Raw genomic sequence first — 20,933 nt, forward strand, 5'->3', positions numbered from 1 at the left:
ATACTTCTTAAGCAAAGACTCTCCTTACTTAAGCCTTGGTTTGTTTTTTATTTGATCCAGGAAAAAAAATAATGAATAAAAAGAGTCAATGGAAAATAGGAAATTGTATGATGAAACAAAATTCCACCATAAAAATAATTAAAGTAATTCTAAATGGACTATACATATCAATTAAAAGGCAAAGACTAAGATTTAGTTGAAAATAAAACAAGATATCTGCTGACCGGAGACATACTTAAAGTAAGAGGGGAATGGTTATAAATAAAGGGATATGCAGTGATATCTCAAACAAAAATGAACCAAGGAAAATTTAGGGTTGTTTTATAGGATCTGATTAAATTAGTATTTAAAGCAAAGGCAGCACACTGTTCAAAGAAGGACGTTATGTTCTTATACAAAGTATCACAAAACAGTTGGACACATACACATATTCACCTAACAAACAATGTAGATGCCACATATATCAAGCACGAACTGGAAGGAATGTTAAGAGATAGAGGTAACCATTACTGAGAATGTTTACACCTCTTTTAGAAATTAGGAGATTAAGCAGGAAGTAAAATCAGAGATTTTGAAAATTCTGAAAAAATTCTAAAAAAATATTAATAAATAATCCACACTCAAAGACAAGAGAGCATTTTTAAGCACACATGAACACTGACCAAAAAAAAAAAAAAAAAAAAGAAAGAAAATGGCCCCATAATAAGATACAAAGGAAGTCTCAATGAATTTCAAAGAATCAATATAATACAGAAGTATTATTTTTGTAAAATCCAATGTGTTTGGAAACTAATTAGTAAGTAACTCAGGTTAAAAAAGGAAATGTTAAAGAAAACTAAGAAGTATTTAAAATAAATGCTAATTAATGTGTTAAAAAACAAATTGTGAAACACAGAGACAACAGTGCTTAAAGGGAAACGTAGAGTTATGCCTACATTTATCAAGAAAGAAGAAAGGTGGAAGGTAAATAATTTAGCCCTCCATTCAGGAAGTTAGAGAGAAAAAAAAAATCAAACCTGAAGACACTAGAAGTAAAAAAGAAGAAAGGAACAAGAAAATAATAGCAGATTCAATGAAATTCAGACAATATATAAACACTATAGAAGATTAACAATGAAAGGCTGATTCTTCCAAAAGATTGTTAAAACAAACTTCTGCCAGGACTAGCCAAACAAACAAACAAAAACCAACCAACCAAACAAAAACCACAAAGAGAGAGAGGTGCAAATAAACAAAATGGAGAATGAAAAGGTGGTGTAGCTACAGAATAGAAATTTAAAAGGAGGATGTAACTATACAGACTTTTAATGTATTTAATGGATTATCATAGGTAATAAATTTGAAATCCAGATGAAACTGATAAATTCCTATAAAATATATGTAAAATTAAAACAAAATGAGGGAAGAGAAAAATTAGGGGGCATGCCTAGAATAATGTGAGCAAATGAATGAGCCTTTGTATTTTCCTAGCATCTGGCTTCTAGTTGGTCTGTTGAATAAGATGCTAAGTGGATGGGTGAATAAATGACACTCAGATGCCTCCTGTGATGCTGAAGTAAAGCACAATGATCAGCGCAGGGTTCTGTTTTGATGCTGAGATAGATGTGCAGGATGGGAGCTGAGATGGGCGAGAGATGGGGACTGGGACATTCTAGGCAGGAGGAGGCATGGTGCAGGGAGCCGGGAAGACAAACAGCTCCAAGATTTAAGATCTTAAAAAAAAAAAAAGAAAAGAAAAAAAGGCTTTGAAAAGAGGAAAGCATTCATGCAAATAAAAAAAAAATTTCCTTTTTATGAACTACTTTAATTTTCGGCTAATCACAGTAAGCTTTTCCTTTTTGCCTTTTCACTGGCTGCCTCCTAAAGCCAATTTCCATGATACTTAAAGAACAGAATGACTGAGAGCAAGGCAGCTTCTTTTGGGTAACACTGAAAAGCCTGAGGGAACTCTGAATAAATAAGAAGCCGGGAGATAAGGAAGGTGATTTTTTTTCCTTCCTGTTGCTAAATGACAATTGAGTCTACGTGCAAGGAAGCCTGGAAAAAGCAAGACACTGTGGTGGCAGTAGATTTCAGGAAATTGTTTAATAGGTTTGAATATAATAAATTTCAGCTCAAATTAAGGGAAAACAGCTTAGTGGCATGGTAATGGTGTTAATAAGGACATTCTCAGTCGGTGCCATTTCGAGGAGCTTAACTCAAGTTGGGAGACGTGGCATAGCCACCAGGCACACGTCCCTGTGTCTGTGCCAGCTCCCAGGGTGCACAGCTGGCCTAGATCCCCTAGAAGCTGCACATGTGCCAAAGAGCATGATTTCAGAAGAAAAATATAGATTCTCCTCGTCCCAGGTGTTTGGCTTTTGAAGATTTTCCTTTGGCTGTTAACATACTTATTCAAGCCACCGGGGAAGGCGAGTTCTAAACTGGTCTGTGGTCGGGTCGACTCCCTGCACCTACCTGCTGTCTCGATTGCTAACGTTGTCTCCAGAGCTGTCTCTCTTTTCTCTCCCACAATCAAAATGCTCTTCGGGGAGATCTTCTTAATTTCCCCAGCTTCACAGAAGTCTTAGAATTCAATTCTGCTCTCTTTAGCATCTGCCCTTTTCCCCCCGGCTTTGCTCCAGATATTAGATAAAAAGTCTTTCAAAATTTCCTTAATATTATGGCTTCAGAGGAGAGATGTGTGAGGTTAAAGGCTACAGGTTGGAAAAGAATGTATCTAAGATATCAAAGATGGTCTAATCCTTAGCTCAGAAAAGATAAATTACGACTGCTTTATGCTCTGTGCCTGGTCTCTCAGCCATGACCGACCTTGTTTTTGGAGGAAAATTAGCACACCCTGTCTGGGAAGCTCGCTTTACTGAATGCGACTTCCTCTTGATCCTGTGAAATCCTGAATCCTTTAGGTTCCACTGGAACTCTATTCAGGCAAATCCTTAGTTCAGTTTGCTTGGGCCAAACTTTAGCTCATTCTACTCCCCAGAGGAAGGTACTTTTCCGCTTTAACTTAGATTAGATTTGCCTTTACCTTCAGAGCGTCTACTGTTACTGACATTAGGTCAAATGTTCTTCTAAAATCTACAGTCATGATACATACTTGAAACAAATATAATAGATAAATAGTTGTATGCTTAATTCAGAAAAAAACTTCACACAAATAGATTGAGACAATCACTAAGAACAAAAGGAGAAAATATACTGTACAAATGTACAAAATACAAAAGGGATACTGCAAATAGCTGAAATATTTATGGCTTTAGTAATCACAGAAATACAAATGGAAATATTGAGATTAATCTTTTTTTGCCTCTAAACGAACAGACTAAAATAAATGTTAATGTTGGAGGGTGTTATGAAATGGTTACTTTTAGAGACTATGGGAATATAAATTACACACTTACCTTAGGAAGTTATTTAGGAATAAGTCTTGGTAACATTTAATATATTTATACTTCTAAGCAGTTTTCTCCCTTCCAAGAGTTCTTACTAAGGAAATAATCAGACATGTTGAAAAAGACTAATGCACAAGTGTGTTTACTTGTAACAGAAAAAAATTAAAGTAAATGTTGAACAATAGAACAGTTAAATGAATTATGGTCTCTCTGTAGAGAATGGAATATTGTTCAACAATTAAATATTATGTTTACGAAGAATTTTAATGATGTGAGAAAGTACTTATGCCATGGAGTCAAAAAGCATGCTAAATTGATATACAGAGTAAAATCTCAAATACACCGTGTCTCTATGGCGTCCGTCTATCTTGTGTTTCCTCTGTGGATCTTGTTTATTCTATCTGCTTAAATAGAGATGATTTGTTCTTCTATCAAAGGAACAGTTTTATTTTTATCCCACTTGCTAATTTCTCAAGGATGAACCCAAGGCCTCAGTAGTATCGGTTTTTTAATAGTAAGGCTTCGATATCAATCAGTCATCATTCCGTTAGTCAACAAATGTCTACTGATCACAAGCCATATGTGTCCCATATATTAATTAGGTGCCAGCAATTCAGCAGTGAGGAAGAGACGGACAGAGAGGGAGAGAGATCCTGCTTTAAGGAACCTGGGCTGGTATCTGTGCTACATGTGTGATGGTGGGGAGGGGGGTTAGGGGGACAATATAAATAAAAGAATGTTGAGAATCAAGAAATGCATATGCAGAAGACAGAACTGGGGAAACAGCCCCAATTCCAAGTGCTTTCTCATTGAACTGGTCTATAATTGGTGCAACTGGTTTTGACCAGTTAATAGCTCTGATTCTGTTGACTTCTTTTTTCCATGCCAGTGCTACCACTCTGCTCCAAGCCCCTTTTCATCAGGATTACAGCAATTACTTCCTAAACGGTCTCTCTGTATCTTGCCTTGGTCTCTCCAAGCTAAGCTCCTTAGTGGAGCTGGAAAGAGCTTTCAAAAAACACAATTTTATAATATCACTTTCCTACTGAAAACCTGACTGACTTCCCCTCGCCCTTAGGATTAAATCAACTGCACAATGAAGTTTGAGAGGCTCTCCGTGATCTCACCACTGCTTACTTCTACAGTTGTCCTTCTTTCCTCTCTATCCTGTACAATATACATTTTACCTGTACTAGACTTGTTTCAGTTATTCAGAAGATACGTGATCTCTAGCATCTTGGCTGTTTCACAAGATGTTAACTGTGCCTGCAACGTGCAACCTGCCCTTCTCTCCTTCTCCCATCTGTTAAGATATTTTCAGTTTTCAGTAACTGCAAATCCAGCTAACAATGGTGACAGCAAGCAATGAGATATGGAAAACATCCTAGTAAGAATTCCTGACCTAGATGTTTCCATGATTCAAAGAACCAGTCTCTTTCTGTCTCTCCGTTCTGCCCTTTTGGAGTATTGCCTGTTACCATTAAGCTTATCAACTAAGGGTCCAAGACAGCGGATGTGGATTGTGATGAATACTCTGATAAACCACCCAAATCCCCTTCCATGAAAGCACCTGCTGACCCAGTGTTTGAGAGAGCTGTTAGCAGACTGCCTTTAGCTGTCATCTTCTTTAGGGATTGGCTCAGTGGCTGAGAACCAAACTGCACAAGTTACAGACCTTCCTGGGGTAGCCTGTATACAACATGGTGTATTGCATGTAATGTGCAAAGGCCTAGCCACCTTGTCTCAGTGGGAATAATACTGACAAACTTTCCTAGTTCCTGAGCTCCTGGGTGGCTCAGGCATTATATTGGACTTCTTAGTCTATCAAATCCAGGTTCTGCTTTCTTTCTTTTACAGGTGTGATTCCTAAACATCCTGCATGCTAAACTCTACCTAAGAATACACTTCTAAATGGCAGTAGTTGGTGTCTGGCTGATCAGGAACAGCAACCAATAAGGTCACATTTTTGAGCTGGATCACCTGTTGCCAGGCTACCAATCCCATTAGTGGTGGTCAGTGGATCACAGATAGTCCCTACAAAAACTGGTGATCCAAATGCTTCACCTTTCACCAGTGGGTTGATATATCAATGGAAGAGAATGCACTCGCTGGTGTAATTTATCAGGTCTTTGAGAAATATACAATAGTAACTATAAGAACAATAGAACTTGGTGGTTAAATTGAGCCCTGGAAAAAGGTAATAATAATCTGAGGGCAATTAATAAGCAATTAAAAACTAGGGGTGAAAACCAGAGGGCCTTGTTTGAAACAGACAAAGAGTATCTTATCTCCTTCAAAGGCAGCAAAGAGAAAGCTGTGACCAGTCCCAGACTTAATCTTCAGAGTAACAGGGCTCCAAAAAGCTTAAACATACAACTAAAGCCCAGCTCTGAGATGTCTCAAATTGATAGGACTCGACTTTAAACTCTGTATCTCCTGTGTTAGGCAGGAGCTGGAACCTCTTGCTTATGTTTTACAGCTGAAAATCTTTTGCTTTCTTCTGGGCATCTGTAATCTTCCCAGGACACATGCAGTTCAGGGGTCACTGGAGTTTTTGAGGAGATTTTATAAGCAGAATTGGGGCAACATCTCTGTAGCTCACAAGATTACATGAAGGATTTTCCCTCTTTGATTTCCAGCCACCTCTGAGGCTGAGTTTTTCTGCTTAACTTCTATTTGTCCAGCCCCATGTGCTCCCAGGGTACAATCTGTAAAATCATAGACCTCACCCAGTGAGATTTTCTTCTTTCAGGAGTGAATCTTCTCAAGTTTCTTCCTACCTTTGGCTTCTCTTTAGTGACTTACATAGATGGTTTTTACATTTTTTTCCCTAAGCTTGCAACTGTTTTCTGCAGAAAGGTTTGCTTCATATAAGCTACTCCAGAATTACTAAAATGACAACTCTTAACATAAGGTTTTTGAATAAGGCAGTAGAGGATGACAACCACAACATCCACCCATCATCGAATAATATCATGTCGCTTTGCTAACTCCTTCTAAATTTGTAGATTTTAGCTTAAACATCTCCATCTACAGGTGGTCTGTCTTCCTTAATGTGCTAGAGGACATTAGGTCTACACATCTCTCACTGTGTGTTTCTATAGCGCCCTATATCTTCACTATCATAACACCCATCACAGTTTATCAAAATGACATGTTTAATATCCTTTTCTCTAAACAGGCTATCAGTTCTCTGAGAACAGCAATCATGCATCTGATGTTAATTGTCGTATTCCAGTTTTTTTTCACATGGTAGACAGATGAGAAAAATAAATGAATGAAAGAGTGAACAAATTCAGATAGATAGGAAAATAGCATAGTTTAGGACTGAAAAAAAAAAAAACAAAAAGAGAAAAAGTTCTGAGAACCCTGAACTCTGATTAATGTTGCCCCAGTCAACTGAATACAACTCAGTGGCCAATTCTCGAACCTCTGTGTCATCTTCTTACCCATGAGATTCTCATAGGATCCCATGACCAAGCCCATGTTGGTTGAGACCAGGACTAAGACAACACAGGGGCAGGTGCCACTGAGAATAGTTCTTGTGTTTTTTCTGAGGTATTTAGACCTTCGGTTTTGCAAGACAGAAGCCAGACATCACTTGAGAAGAGAGAGTCCAAATGCCTGAAATGCCAGGTTGCTCTGATTAATTATCTTCCTTTCCTGGCTGACAAGTCAACCCAATCAGCCTGTCATAACCTAAAGACTCTAAACAGATATTAGGTTTTTCATGCTTTGAGTACTCTGACACATGCATTTTGTTAATAGAGGTGGAGGTTGGTAAATATATATTTTTTGCACTACATATTAAAACATTGAAAGATGAATATTGAGAAATAAAAAACACTTCAGTCAGCAACTGTAATCTACTAAGGCAATTAATCAAGCACATACTTTGTCAACTTTCTCTTGTTCTGTTATGTTTTATGACTCTATTATTATTTCATCAACACGATAAAAAGGAATTAATCTTCATTGCATGGAAAATGTTTGAGAGACAGAGAAAGGGGACTTAGCTGCCAGTCTCTATCGTGTGGTTCAAATCAATCATCAGGACAGACTGAATTATTTTTAACTGTGATGCATTCATTAAGCTTCACTGGAAACATTTTAATGCATTATAGGATTTCCTACACCATCAGAGTACAGCTTATCCCTTGGAAGGAACTCATTCTATGACTCAGTTGCCCTTGCTGATAATGCAATAATAATCTGCCCTTGCAGACAGTTCTCTAATAGGATATGAAAACTTTCAGAAATCAGTGAGAGAATAGCAGATCCATCTTTACACACAAGCTAGTAAGAGCCTTGAGATTGAAAGGCACAAATGTAAACCCAGAAGAATTTTTTACATCTAGAAACAATTAATTAATGTTAGAGGATATGCAAGGTTTCTCAGGAGGACCCTTACATATGATGGAGTTCGTCTGTTTCTAGAACTGATGGTTCCTCAGACACGTGAGTGGTTTTTCTACAGCCAGTGTAATTCAGGATGGGAGGCAGAGTAGTCATAAATAGTCCTGCAAATAAGCACTCATCAATGGATGGACATGTACTGGCTGAGCATCCAGTATGGCATGAACAATAAAATAGGAACCATGGAGCTAGAAAGAATTAAAACATATCGTCCCTACTGACAGTGTTTACTCTGGTTGGGGAGATTCTTATGGAAATAAACTGTAAGCTGTTTGTCAGTATGAGAAAAAGTCCAGCAGACTGATATCGACATACATGTCATTAATCAAGTGCAAGAGGGGACCAGCTGGAATGCAGTGTGGGCTGAGGGGTCCTGCAGATCCAGGAGGCACGCTAATTGTCACACATGCCCCGGAGTCAAGAGGAAAACCACTGCAGTCTTAATGAGAATCTTGCAGAAATGTTTATAAGTGGCTTCACACATTTTCTTCTCTGGTATGATTAAGTGTCAAACTTGAAAACTCTACCAGGGTGCACCTATGTGAAACTCTCAGTTTCAAAACACAGGACATTTCCTTTAAATTGCCTCTCCAACAGGACTTTATTCTGTCCTGCAAAAAAACCATGGGACGACCCATCAGTTCCCTGTGTGACCTCGGACCGATTATTTTACTTCTTCGAGCCTCAGTTTTCTCATCTGAATAAGAAAGCACAGAGCTGGACTGTCTTTACGATCCCTTGTTGTTCATGTGCAGTCTTATGAAGAGCTCTGCCTTTTCTTTGGGTGGAACACAGGGATCAGACAAGCCAGCTGACCTCCTTGCTCTGATTTGTTGATCCATCTCTGCCTTTCCCGTCAGTGCCTTTGCCCCATTTTGCTTGGCTTGGGCAATCCCCCCCGACGCTGCCAAGGGAGAGTGAAAAGGTGAAGGGAAGTGGCTTGTTCCTTTCTGGTTATTCAATTCTAAATAATTAATGTCACTCCTGGACTCCATCACCTTGAAGTTGTTGGATGCCAAGGGGTATTAATAAAGGATAGTTTCATGAGGTCAACAGAAAAGACTCCAAAACACTTCTTATGGTCAGCCAAGCAGAAGGCTGGGAGAAACAGGGTTAGGAGAAATGAAGGAGGGACAGGAAATACATGTGTCATCTTGAAATTCTCCAGGACGTAAAGAAGGAGAAATATTATAATTGAGAATGCTCCACACAGAATTAAGCCTGTGATAAATTAATATCTTTGAGAAAAAATCAATAACAGCAAGGTTTGCACTGAGCTGCAAAATCTCATTATTAAATAGAAATGTTTGAGCTCGTGTGTTTTATTTCCCTTAAAATTAACCCTCTGCAGAAAAGAGTCATTTGAAAGTGGCAGGAAGCACAAATCATCTCTCATGAAGAGCTGCTTCTGCAAATTACCTCTAAAAAGACCAGGACCTGGCTCTGTGATCCAAAATATGAAAATGCACTGATATCCCAAAATAGAGAGATTTTCAAAATTAAAAGCATGCTGTGTCTCCCCCAAGAATGCAGCCAGTGAAGGGCTGGCTACCACAGCTGACTCTAGCTATTTGATAAGTGTTCTAGACCAGGAGAGAATGACACATGGTCGGGACAACAGAGACTGCCACTGTGTCTACAAGATGCCAAACAAACATATTTTTAAAAGTCATCTTTAGAATGCAAATTATTTATTTAATATATTTAAAAATGAAACAGTGCCCACTATGCTGAATTTCACCCAGCTGTCTGCTTCTTTGAGTGTGGTGTGTACACAGAGTAGCCTCAGCAAACATCTTTGAAACTCCAGAAATGTAATGCTCTCTAGCTATAAAAGTTGTTAATGATATCTGTAGATCCATAAAGACAAAAATGCAACATTAATCAAACCCTAATTATGTTTCAGACATTGTGTTATATGCTTTACATACATTATTATGATAAATCCTAACAACTCGATGATACAGTAACCATTGCTTACCTCCATTTCAGAATGACAAATCTAAGCTTCAGAAAGCCTGAGTTACCTTGCTCAAAGTCATACACTCAATAAAAGAGCAGAATCCATCTCTGCCTGACTACAGGACCTGACCTCTTAAACATCATCATGTTTCAGATATGTTCACCACACTGTGAATATCAATACCCATCATGCAGTTATTATGCAAATCAAGACTACAATGAGGTACCATGCCACACCAGTCAGAATGGCCACCATTAACAAGTTCACAAACAATAAATGCTGCAGAGGGTGTGGAGAAGAGGAAACCCTCCTACACGCTGGTGGGAATGTAGTTTGGTGCAGCCATGATGGAAAACAGTATGGAAGTTCCTTAAAAAACTCCCTTAAAGTTCCTTAAAAAAATTCCTTAAAAATGGACATACTGTATGATCCAGCAATCCTATCCTGGGCATATATCCAGAGGAAACTCTAATTTGAAAAGATACATGCACCCCAATGTTCATAGCAGCACTATTTACAATAGCCAAGACATGGAAGCAATCTAAATGTCCATCCACAGAAGACTGGATAAAGAAGATGTGGTGTATATATATATACCACACATACACATACACATACATACACATACACAAACACATACACAGAATGGAATACTACTCAGCCATTAAAAATAATAAAATAATGGTATCTGCAGCAACATGGATGGATCTGGAGATTGTCTTTACTATCTGTATGGCTTTCTTTCTTAGAAACCTCCTGTGATCATGCATTGAAAGCGTCAGCATAGTAAAGATGTCAGTTCTCCTCAGATTAATATACAAGTTTACCACAACTCCTATCAAAATGGAAGCAAGATAACATAGTAGATTTATATGAGATTATTCTAAAATTCACATGGATAGTCAAAGGAACTAGAACAGATAAAACTATTTGAAAAAGATTAAAGAGGGAGGATTCAGTCTTCAGTGTATGTAGATACACTAATCAGGACTATGGATGTTAGTGAAAGGAGAGAAATATAGAATAGTGAAATGAAATAGAGCACCCAGGAGCAGTCTGAGAAAAAAATGCCTGGATTATTTTTGGCAAAGGTGTAAAAGCAATTCAATGGAGGAAAGGTCGCCTTTTCAACAAATGGTGCTGGAGAAAGTTGGCACCCCTGGACCACAAAACAAAAACAAAAACAAAAACACAAAAAACCCAAAACACCTCACCTAAGTCTTATACCATAGGCAAAAATGAACCCAAAATAGATTATGGCCTTGAGTGGAAAATATAAAACTCTAAAATTTGGAGGGAAGATATGGCAGAATCTTCAGGATTTAAGGCTAAGCAAAGAATTGTTAGATTTGACCCAGAAAGAACAATCTATTAAAAAAATGATTATTGGGCTTCATCAAAATTTAAAGCTTTTTCTCTGTAAAAGGGCCTGTTGAGAGGATGAAAATACAAGCTACAGTCTAGGGTTAACATATTTGCCCACCTTATATCCAGCAATGGATTGGAATCTAGAATATGTAAAGAACTCCTCAAAACAACAGAAAAACAAACAAATGATTATATTAGAACATGGGCAACACATGAGCAGACATTTCAACAAAGAGGATATATTCATGGCAAATAAGCATAAGAAAAGATGCTAAATATTATTAGCCATGAGCAAAATTCAATTAAAAAACACAAGATATCATTGTACTTTTATTGGAATGGCTAAACCAAGAATAGTGGCAATACTAAATGCTGGTGAATATGCAAAAAAACTAAATCACTCATACTTTGCAGGTCAGAATGTGCAATGGTACAGTTGCTTTGGGAAGGTCTGGCAGTTTCTTAAAAACCTAAACATGCAACAATCACAATGACTCAGCAATTGCACTGCTGGGCATGCATCCCAGAGAAATGAAAAACTTTATGTTCACATGAAAACCCATACAGAAATGATTATGACAGCTTTGTTCTTATTATCCCCCAAGTGAAGTAACCCAAACATCCTTCAACAAGTGAGTAGTTAAACTGTGATACACCTATACAATGAAATACTATTCAGCAATAAAAAGGAAAAAAACTATTGGCGTACACAACCACCTGGATGAATCTGCAGAGAATTATGCTGAATGAAAAATAAAAAGCCCATCCCAAAAGTTTATATTCCATTTATCAATCATTCTTGAAATGACACCGTTATAAAAGTGGATAACAGAATAGTGGCTGCCAAAGGGCTAAGAAAAGGGTGAGGGAGAAGGGACGTGTATGTGGCTAAAAAGGGCAAAATGAAGGATCCCTTTGTTGATGGAAATATTCTGTATCTTGACTGTGCGAGTATCAATATCCTGGTACTGCACTATGACTGTGGAAGCTGTTCACATTGGAAGAATCTAGGCAAAGGGTCTATGAGATTATTTGTATGATTTTTTCAATTGCCTGTGAGTCTCTGATTATCTCAAAAATAAAAAAGTTTAAATAAAAAAGAGACTTCCCCAGTAATCTCATGTCCCTCCTGATAGGATGCACTAAGAAGGCCACAACTTCATTGCTGTAATATTTCTGTTCCCTAAAACGCATGTCCTGAATTTAATCCTGAGGAAATCTCAAGGAAAACCAAATGGGAGAGACATTTCACAAATTATCACAAATATTCAGATGTTGCTTTTCAAAACCATCAGAGTATCCAAGGTAAAATTAGAAAAAACAATAAATGAGGATTGTTCCAGATTAAGTAGACTAAGGACAATGACATACAATGCGGGATTCTGGATTTGATCCTGGACTGAAAACAAAGGGCATTAATGAAAACCTGGTGAAATCTTCAAGGTTGTAGATTAGATAATACTACTATTTCAATGTTATTTCCTGATTTTTGATAATCGCACTGTGATTTGGGGAAATATGAATGAAAGTTATACAAACACTTTTATACAATGTCTTCGATTTTTTTGTAAGTTTAAAGTTACTTAAAATAAATAAAAGCATAAACAATTTTAAATATGTTTAAATTATAAGTTAGTGTTGGATCAATAGATGAGAAAAATAAAGACTAGTCATTTTTTTTTATTGCTTAGTGAAATTGAATGCCTGAAATCTTAACCATTCCCCTCCAATATGGTGGCCAAATATCTCTCACCAGCACAGATGGAGTGTCACCCTGGAGGGTCCAACTGCTGTAGTGCAAAACAGGGAATGGCAGATTTGTGCATGTGTGTGTGCATGACAAAGAATCATATGCTTCAGGAGAACTGAGTAATGCAGGCTCAGAAAATAGATGTTTAAGGCTGAGAATAATTCTAATTTGTATCCTCTCAAACCTATTTGCGTTCTTTTCTTTTCTTTCAAACGAAAACTTCCCGTTCTGAGTGGGTTGCTGTCGTGACATGAGCAGGCAGTGGCTGTTTAATACATCTTGGGCTGACAGTAGGAGAATCGGATCCCCTCAACCTGTCATCTCCATCCTCGGGTTTCATCTATTTTTCCACTCTGCCTCTGTGTTCTGGGGTAATAGCAGCAAAGGCAAGGTAGTCTCCAGCAGCGGCCAAAGTGGCATAAATATTAGTGATAATTGTATGGTACAGTAATTGCAAATAGCGGTGATTAATTCTTACAATAATAGCTGTCCTAAGAACAACTGACTTCCCTTCCAGTCATGCTCAAGTTTCCCATGAGAAAGCTTTAAAATGCTTATTATTATTAGTTTAAGCTTTGGGGAGAGAAGGGACGTTGAAAAGAATGGTGATTACTGTGGATCTGTCAGCACTGATTCTCCATTAGCGTGCAGAGCAAAGACATCCACGGTACTGCAGGTGGAAGCACTGTCCTACCTCGCAAGAATATCAACCTGACATCCGAAGGTGGGGGCTTGGGGGAACATGACTCTGAATGTGGACCACACAGTCACAGCCAAGAATTTTCCTTAAAATCGTGATGACGCAGCACAGGAAATGAAAAGACCAATTCTTACTCAGGTAATAACTCTCTCTTGCATAAGTCTTATCCAACACTGTGCGATTTATTTTTGAAATCTTCCTGATAGAGCTATCTAAGCATTATTATCTCCACTTAATGTGTACTAATAAATAGAAATATGAGGCAGTAAATTGCTTCTTTCAGACCATTGAAAAAGTCAGTGATGGACTTAGAATTTAAGATTCTAAAAATAACTCCCATTTTTATGACCAAATTAAGACGCTATGCCAAAATTTCAGAGCCAGTTTCCCTTGGAGAATAACCCCCAACCCATCTTCTTCTTGGTTAAGCCCACATGTAAATTAACACCAGACAAAATTTATCACCTTGTGTTTACTGTTCAATTAAAACCAATCATTCCATAGTATATTAATATTCAAATTTCTCTTAGTGATTAACATCACAGTTTTATTTCAGCTACTCTCCAAGCTGGGGGGAAATTATTTCTAAATTTATTAACTAGGGTCTAATTTTCCTGTGATGCAAGTGAATCATTTGATTTGGGGTTGGTATATACTCGTGTGCATAAATTAAATAGTAGCAATAAAAGCTATAAGTGTTCAGGGTATATTTGACATTTAATGCCCCTTACACTTTCACATACTCATCCTTCTAAATAGGCAAATGTTCAGAAATTGATTAGAAATTTTCCTGTTTTTCCCAGATGTTTCTAGATTCTAAACTTCATGAAGCAAGTGTTCATCTCTATATCCTTAACTCATTCCAACATCCTCAGTACCTGGACAGAGTGTTACACAGTACCTGGCATCCTGTAGGTGATCAATAAGTGTTAAATGAACAGATCGACAGATTATGCCCTTATTATCTCCATCTTTTTCCTGGTTCCTGGTACTGACATTCCCCCAGCAAGCAGGGATTTTAGCTGTATCAGTCAGCTATTGCTGCCTAACAAATTACCCCCCCCAAAACTTTACACTTTAAAACAACAGATATTTGTTACCTCATACCATTTCTGAGGGTTAGGAGTCTGCATCGTCAAGGTTCAGAGTTTCCCAATAAATTTCAGTTAAGCCCTTGGCCAAGACTATAGGCTTACCTGGAGCTGGAGAATCCACTTCCATGCTCACTCATTTGCTTGTAGTTGACCAGACACTTCAGCCCCTTGCCAGGTGGGCCTCTTCCTAGGGTTGTTTACAACTTAGCTCACAACATGGCTTCCCCCTGAGTAGGTAATCTGAAAAAGAAAGGGAGACCATGTAAGCAATGGGACACACAAAATGGAAATAGTAGTCTTGTAACACCTAATCTTAGGAAGACAAATCATCATTTGCTGGCTGAAAACCCCAATCCTGGTACAATGAGGAGAGAACACACAAGGGTGTAAATATCAGGAAGCAGCGATGACTGAGAGCCAGCCTGGAGTCTGGCTACCACGTGGCTTTGCAAGGTTTTACATATACACATTTCTCTCAAGCATATGTGATACATTGCAGTTAACAAATTGGTTTAGAAGAGGACAGTCATTTTTTAAACAGAAGAAGCCAGAATAATCTTGGACTGGAGAACCACTGTAGTGGGAATTATGTTAAGTTCATCTCACAAGAGTCTGACACTCATCGTAAATGCAAAAGCATTGGACATAAAGTCGGAGGTGGGAGACCAGAAAGGAGCAGCCAGCGACTAAATGAGGGAGGGGCAAATGTCAGTTTGCAGACTTCTTGCATAGGCAGTAATGCGTACTCTTCAATTTCCCAAATTTTAACCTCTCATGAGCATAGAAATCCTGTATTTCTACCAGAAGTTGAAAAGGCTAGCTTAGCAGTATGAAACAGGGTGTGGGGATGGTTGATAAATTAGTAGGATGACTGTATAATTTATTGTCCAAACCAAGACACTATTTAGAGCAAAAAGAAGTGCCATTAATAATGGTGCCAAGGCAACAGGCATAAATTGAGACTGTCCAGGACAATCGTGGACACATGTTCACCCTGTAAATTAGAGCCATTTATTTTGGGCCATTTTTACTGTGCGGAGCCTGGAATAGTGAGTTTGGTAAACAGTCCCTTTAAACTTACATTTTCTGTTTTCCACAAGAATATCTCACCCAGAAAAAAAGAATTAAGAAGGAAGTAGGCAGCACCATGTACAATTTCTTGACAAAAAACAGCCTCCTGGGAAGGGTTGATTTGTAAGGATGTCTAAGAATTCATGTCCCTCTCAAGGAAATTACCGGTCATTAGGGACTGGAGTAAATCTTTCACTGCAGTTTGCCTTATAACAGTGGCAAATACAGAGTCTGTTTAATTTTGCAAAATTTCTATTCATATGCATCTAATTAAAGTATCTGTTGAGTCCATCATGTTGTATTTAAGTTAATTGAATAGAAAAAAAAAATTTTTAATGGTCCCTTATTAGATTTTCCTGGTTAATATCACAGGCATCTATTGATTTTTTTTTAATTAGAGATTTTTGTTAATGGGTTTGCACAAATTAAAATCTGTCTAATAACCAGTGCTCCTCTGGCAGTCCTCAGGACACTTGCTGGGATTTGGGGGAGTCTGTGTTTTCAAGGACAGATTCTATAGAATTCTAAAATGAGATTAGAATTCCTGCTGATAACCTTCATTATGCCATGGATTTTTTCTTCCTCCTCTTAAAAATAAGATTTTTAGAGAGGATTTTTAGGGAGACGAGTGTATAAATAGTAACATTCGTTTGCACCCAAACACAGATTTTCATGCCCAACGCTCTAGAGGCAGGTGCAATTGTCAGAATTCTAGGTAGACAGTTATGCTCTTAGTTTTTAGACTCTGAATAATGGTAGGAGAGTCACTGAAGATCTAGCACAAATTTTAGCACAGCTATAAATAATAGAAACAATGGTATCCAAGGTGATCACATTATAACCCACTCCCTAATTGCCTATTTTTTTTCATCCATAAAATACCAATATAAGAAGCCACAACAATTGTCCAGCAGCCTTGGATCAAGCTTAGAAAGGATATTTACTCATTTTTTTTCCCCAGGAGTAATGTTCAGTCCTAGACTTGATGCAACCATGATGTTCCTAACGGTTTTAGAGTGTTTAAGGTCAGAAAGGGGTTGCACAATGTTCTTCCTGTAACTTGCTTCCTCCTTGAAAATCACTAAAATTCATTCTGGACTTGAGTCTGCTGTAAGACAGAGAGAAGCTTGAGGGAGGCTGAAGGTCAGAATAGAATGTCTTTGGGGTCGGCATCTGGTCCTGGAGAAAGGTAAGGATGAGGCAACAGAGCCAGGGAAAAATAAAACTTCCCCTTCACAGACTGGTGGGCTTTGGAGCTGCTCAGAGCACAGCAGTCCCCTCCTGTTAATCTTTTTAAAAATGGAAGAGGAAAAAAATCCTCTAAAAAAAACCTCATCAGCACAGAATCAGATTACAGGAAACACTCAGACCACTGGCCAGGTAGCCAATCAGTTGCCACATACTCTAGTCTTTATAGACAACTAAATCTCCCTGCCTTGCAAGCAGAAACGATTAATCCGTTCCCTTTTATCCCTTTGAACCATTTCCAAGGAATGAATTCACCAAAGACAATAAAAAGCCCACTTGGTCTCACATATTGCCTATAAAGATAAAAATCCTTCCATTGCTATCTTTCAAGCTCTGCACTCCCCGTCTCTTCACCCAAATCCCACCCATCCTTTCATTTCCTGCAGCTCCATAAAAACTCCCCTGCATACTGCCACTAAATTCATCTCCTCTCTCCTTTAGCTGAATGCTGGCAGTGCATCCAATATGCAGAATAAAATTTAGTGCTTAATTCTGTGTTGCCTCATATTAGCCTTTAACTGTTCCTATAAGTATAAAGGAGATGATATTTTGAAAATAGATTTATGCAATTATCTCCTACATTTAATAATATTGAGACTTCCCTCCAATTTCCTGTCCTCCCAACACACTCACCCCCCCCCCCGTTTTCCCAGAAATACCCAATAGGATTGTTCCAAGAGAAATTCACATAATAGTCAACATTTTTTGTATGGCTGACTAGGTACCAGGCACTGTTCTAAGCACTTCACATAAGCAAACTCACAGAATCTGCATAACAACCCTGTGACGGAGGTAATATTGTTTTGTTTCGTTTTGTTCTACTGACGATGAAACTGAGGCACAGAGAGGTTACAAAACATACCCGTGGTTACAAATCTACTAAGGGATAGAATGAAGATGCAAATTCAGGGGTGTTGCTTCAGAGCATGTCCTCTTAACCACTCCATTATACAAAGAGAAAGAGTTTACACTCAACTTCTGATCTCAAGATTGGATTTTGCAGCAAGCTAAAGGTCTGACATTCAGTTTCTGATCACAGATGAGCCCCCATTTATCAAACCATGAACCAAACTTAAAGGACAGAGCCACAAAGCGCTTTTGACAGTACAGAGGGGACAAACCCTTGGGGTGGCCATAAGGCTTACTTCCCTGAGGAGAAGATGCAGAGAAAGCTGGAATTCTGAGTCTTTCCCTCTCACCAGACAGGTGACAGAGAGAAACAAACGGAAGGCACCAATGACCTCGTCCCTGTCTAAACTCAATCACTAGCAAGAGAAACTTTAGCAGCATCTACCAAGTATGGGGAAGACGAATCTGACTCATGTCCTTGGCCATATCGTGGGGTTTTCCATGGTCCTAGGAAAATACGTGCCTTTAGCTCAGAGCCATGAGCTATATAATGTGGGAACAGAAGTATGGAGGTAGTAGAGGTTGGGTACTAGCTGGCATTGAAACTGAATCCGGGGCTCCCCGCGGGCTGGGCATGGCAAACAGATGATGCAGAAAGCCCTGTGTGATCTAAGAGGAGACGCAGAGAGGCTGGGAGGGACGGTGGATTGAAAAAGACTTGGTTCAGGAAAAGAGACAACACTGGGCTAAGACTTCAGGACAGAGGCCAGTGGTGATGTCCACAGCTCACTCTGAAGTCCTGATGAAACCACTCACCCTTCACTGGGACTAGACCAGAAAGTAGGACAACCTGACCACTCCATCCGGGGATCTGGGGATGATCCAGAGGAAGCCGAGCAGATCTGAGGACTCCCACTCTTAACCAACTTTCCATAAAAATGCTCTAAGCCCCGCCTCTTACATCCAAATACCACTTGGCAGCAGTGGAGGGGGGAGTGAAAGATAAAAGACTGACCAATTGCCCGAAGAGACGGAGCCATCCACAGCCAGCATTATAGCTATGCTGAGGAGGAGGACTTCCTATAGAACAAAAGTATAAACTGGAGGGGGACTCTTGAGATCAGAAAAGATTGCAGTATTATTATCTGGTATATTTAAGTTGCTCCCACTTACCCACCCAGCTAATCAGATGAATTAAAAAATATCAAGATCATTTTCTCTGTACATCCAAGGTGTTCTTTGAGCAGATCTGAAACTTTGATGGATGGCTATGTGATTTGACATTTTCTCCTCTGTAAGCTCAGCCCCTGAAAATTAAGAAGCAGCATATCCTTCTTTTGTATTTGCCGCCGGCTCAGCTCAAAAGTGGGCACAGCAGGTGCCCAGCACTTGTTGACACACTGCCCCCGTCCTAGTGAAGAGAATGCATCTCTCGGACCTTTTCCCAGCCAATTAAAAAAAAGAAATAATACACTTACGCGGGTTTTTTTTTTTTTTTTTTTGGAACAATTTTCTTTCCTCACATCTAAGTGTTGGTTTAGGAATCTAATCTGGCCTCTTCTGCCTGTATTATAACCAAGGGAGCTGCTCCAAAAAACAGACAGGCCAATTAGTAGCGCATCTAATTTTTGTAATTTCCAAAACCCTCCAACACAATGAGGCTATTACAGGAAAATTAACCTCTAGCAGTTGAAATGACTCACTGTGGCATTGAGCCAGGGGCAGGAAACAAAGCTGACTTACAGAGAAAAGAGAGCACGGGGCTTTTCCTTTCAAATGACTTATCCGAAAAGTCAGCCAAAATGTGGAAACCTCATGATTCCACTGACTTTTACATTCCTTTGGCAACCAGACAGTTGAAGGCAGGCTTAAGTGAGGGAGGAAACAGAGTGGAATCAGTTTGGAAGGACTAGTTTTCACCCAGTGGCCTTGGACAGAAAATAGAACAGAATCCGAGGGAGGGAGGAAGAAACAGCTTCTGAAATGATGTCTGGTTCCTAGGGCAGCATAACTGAAGGCTCTAATAAGCGAATGAAGATTTGAAGTGGGTGTGTGTCAGGTAACATAAGAGGTATATTCTTAAGGGCTGAGGATGAATTGATTCTCTTTTGTATAAATCAAATCTCATGTTCAATGCTGTTAGTGAAATATACCAGGAGTTGTTATTGTGATGTTTTAATAAGGGAAGAAATAGCTTTTGATAAATCTGTTTTGCAAATCTGTGACTTCGTCCATTCTTTTTTCTTTTTTCTTTTTTAAAAAGTGACCTGATTTCTTCTTAGGAAGCAGAGTCCAGTGAGGAGCTTCACACACTTCACACACCAGACCAATTCAGTAAAACCCCTCAGACGATGCCTTCCTTGAGACAGATGAACCAGAAGCTTCCACTTCCCTGGCTAGCAGCCTGCACCGCATCTCGGTTAGAGGTTGGGGAAGCTGCCTTGTCTGCGAACACAATCCACGGTTCTGACCTGTACTCCTTCTGCAAGCAAACCTGGTTAGAATAAGAGAATTCCATAGGAAGCTGCATTTATTCACCGGCTTGATGAAACAAAACTTCCATCTACTTGGTACTAAAGGCTCTGATAGGATGCTGAAGTTCTCATTGGCGCTGTCAAACCCTCTCTCCAGAAGGTAAACTTACTACCACTTATGCAAGTCTGGTCAATGAGACCTCGCAGCTAATCGCTGCTTCTCTGGCAGTAACCAATGATTAACTAGACTCCTTATAAAAGCAAGAACAGAAAGACGTCTGGGAGGGTGAACACCTAGCTCCCCAGCCCATAGTCCCCTGTGGACAGAGCAGCTGAGCAAACTCAGAGAATTCAGAGTTTTGATCTAGAACTCATCAGGCAGAACATTACAAAGAAAGGTGCTTCTCACCCTTCAATGTGAATCACTTGGGGATTGTATTCAAACTGCAGATTCTGATTGGGAAGGTCTGGGGTGGGGCCAGGACTCTGCACACATCTTGAAAAGCCGGCATCTTGAAAAGCCTGGCACTGACTAACATGACGCTGATATGGAATCCAAGCATAAAATGTGTAGAGAGCTCAAGCTCTTTCTTTTTTGTCCCCTTTAC

At 39.1% G+C, this 20,933-nt stretch overlaps 1 long non-coding RNA gene across 2 annotated transcripts in view; it reads right to left on the reverse strand.

Annotated features, from left to right (window-relative positions):
* Positions 1-20,933, reverse strand: part of LOC116659999 — a 58,949-nt gene that overhangs the window by 22,550 nt on the left and 15,466 nt on the right. For both annotated transcript variants that reach the window (XR_004315355.1, XR_004315354.1), the window contains one exon: positions 14,786-14,923. This is a non-coding gene — a long non-coding RNA (uncharacterized LOC116659999). The remainder of the gene's footprint in view (positions 1-14,785; positions 14,924-20,933) is intronic.

The sequence above is a fragment of the Camelus ferus genome, chromosome 26, assembly GCF_009834535.1.
Source record: "Camelus ferus isolate YT-003-E chromosome 26, BCGSAC_Cfer_1.0, whole genome shotgun sequence".
NCBI classification, from domain to species: Eukaryota; Metazoa; Chordata; class Mammalia; order Artiodactyla; family Camelidae; genus Camelus; species Camelus ferus.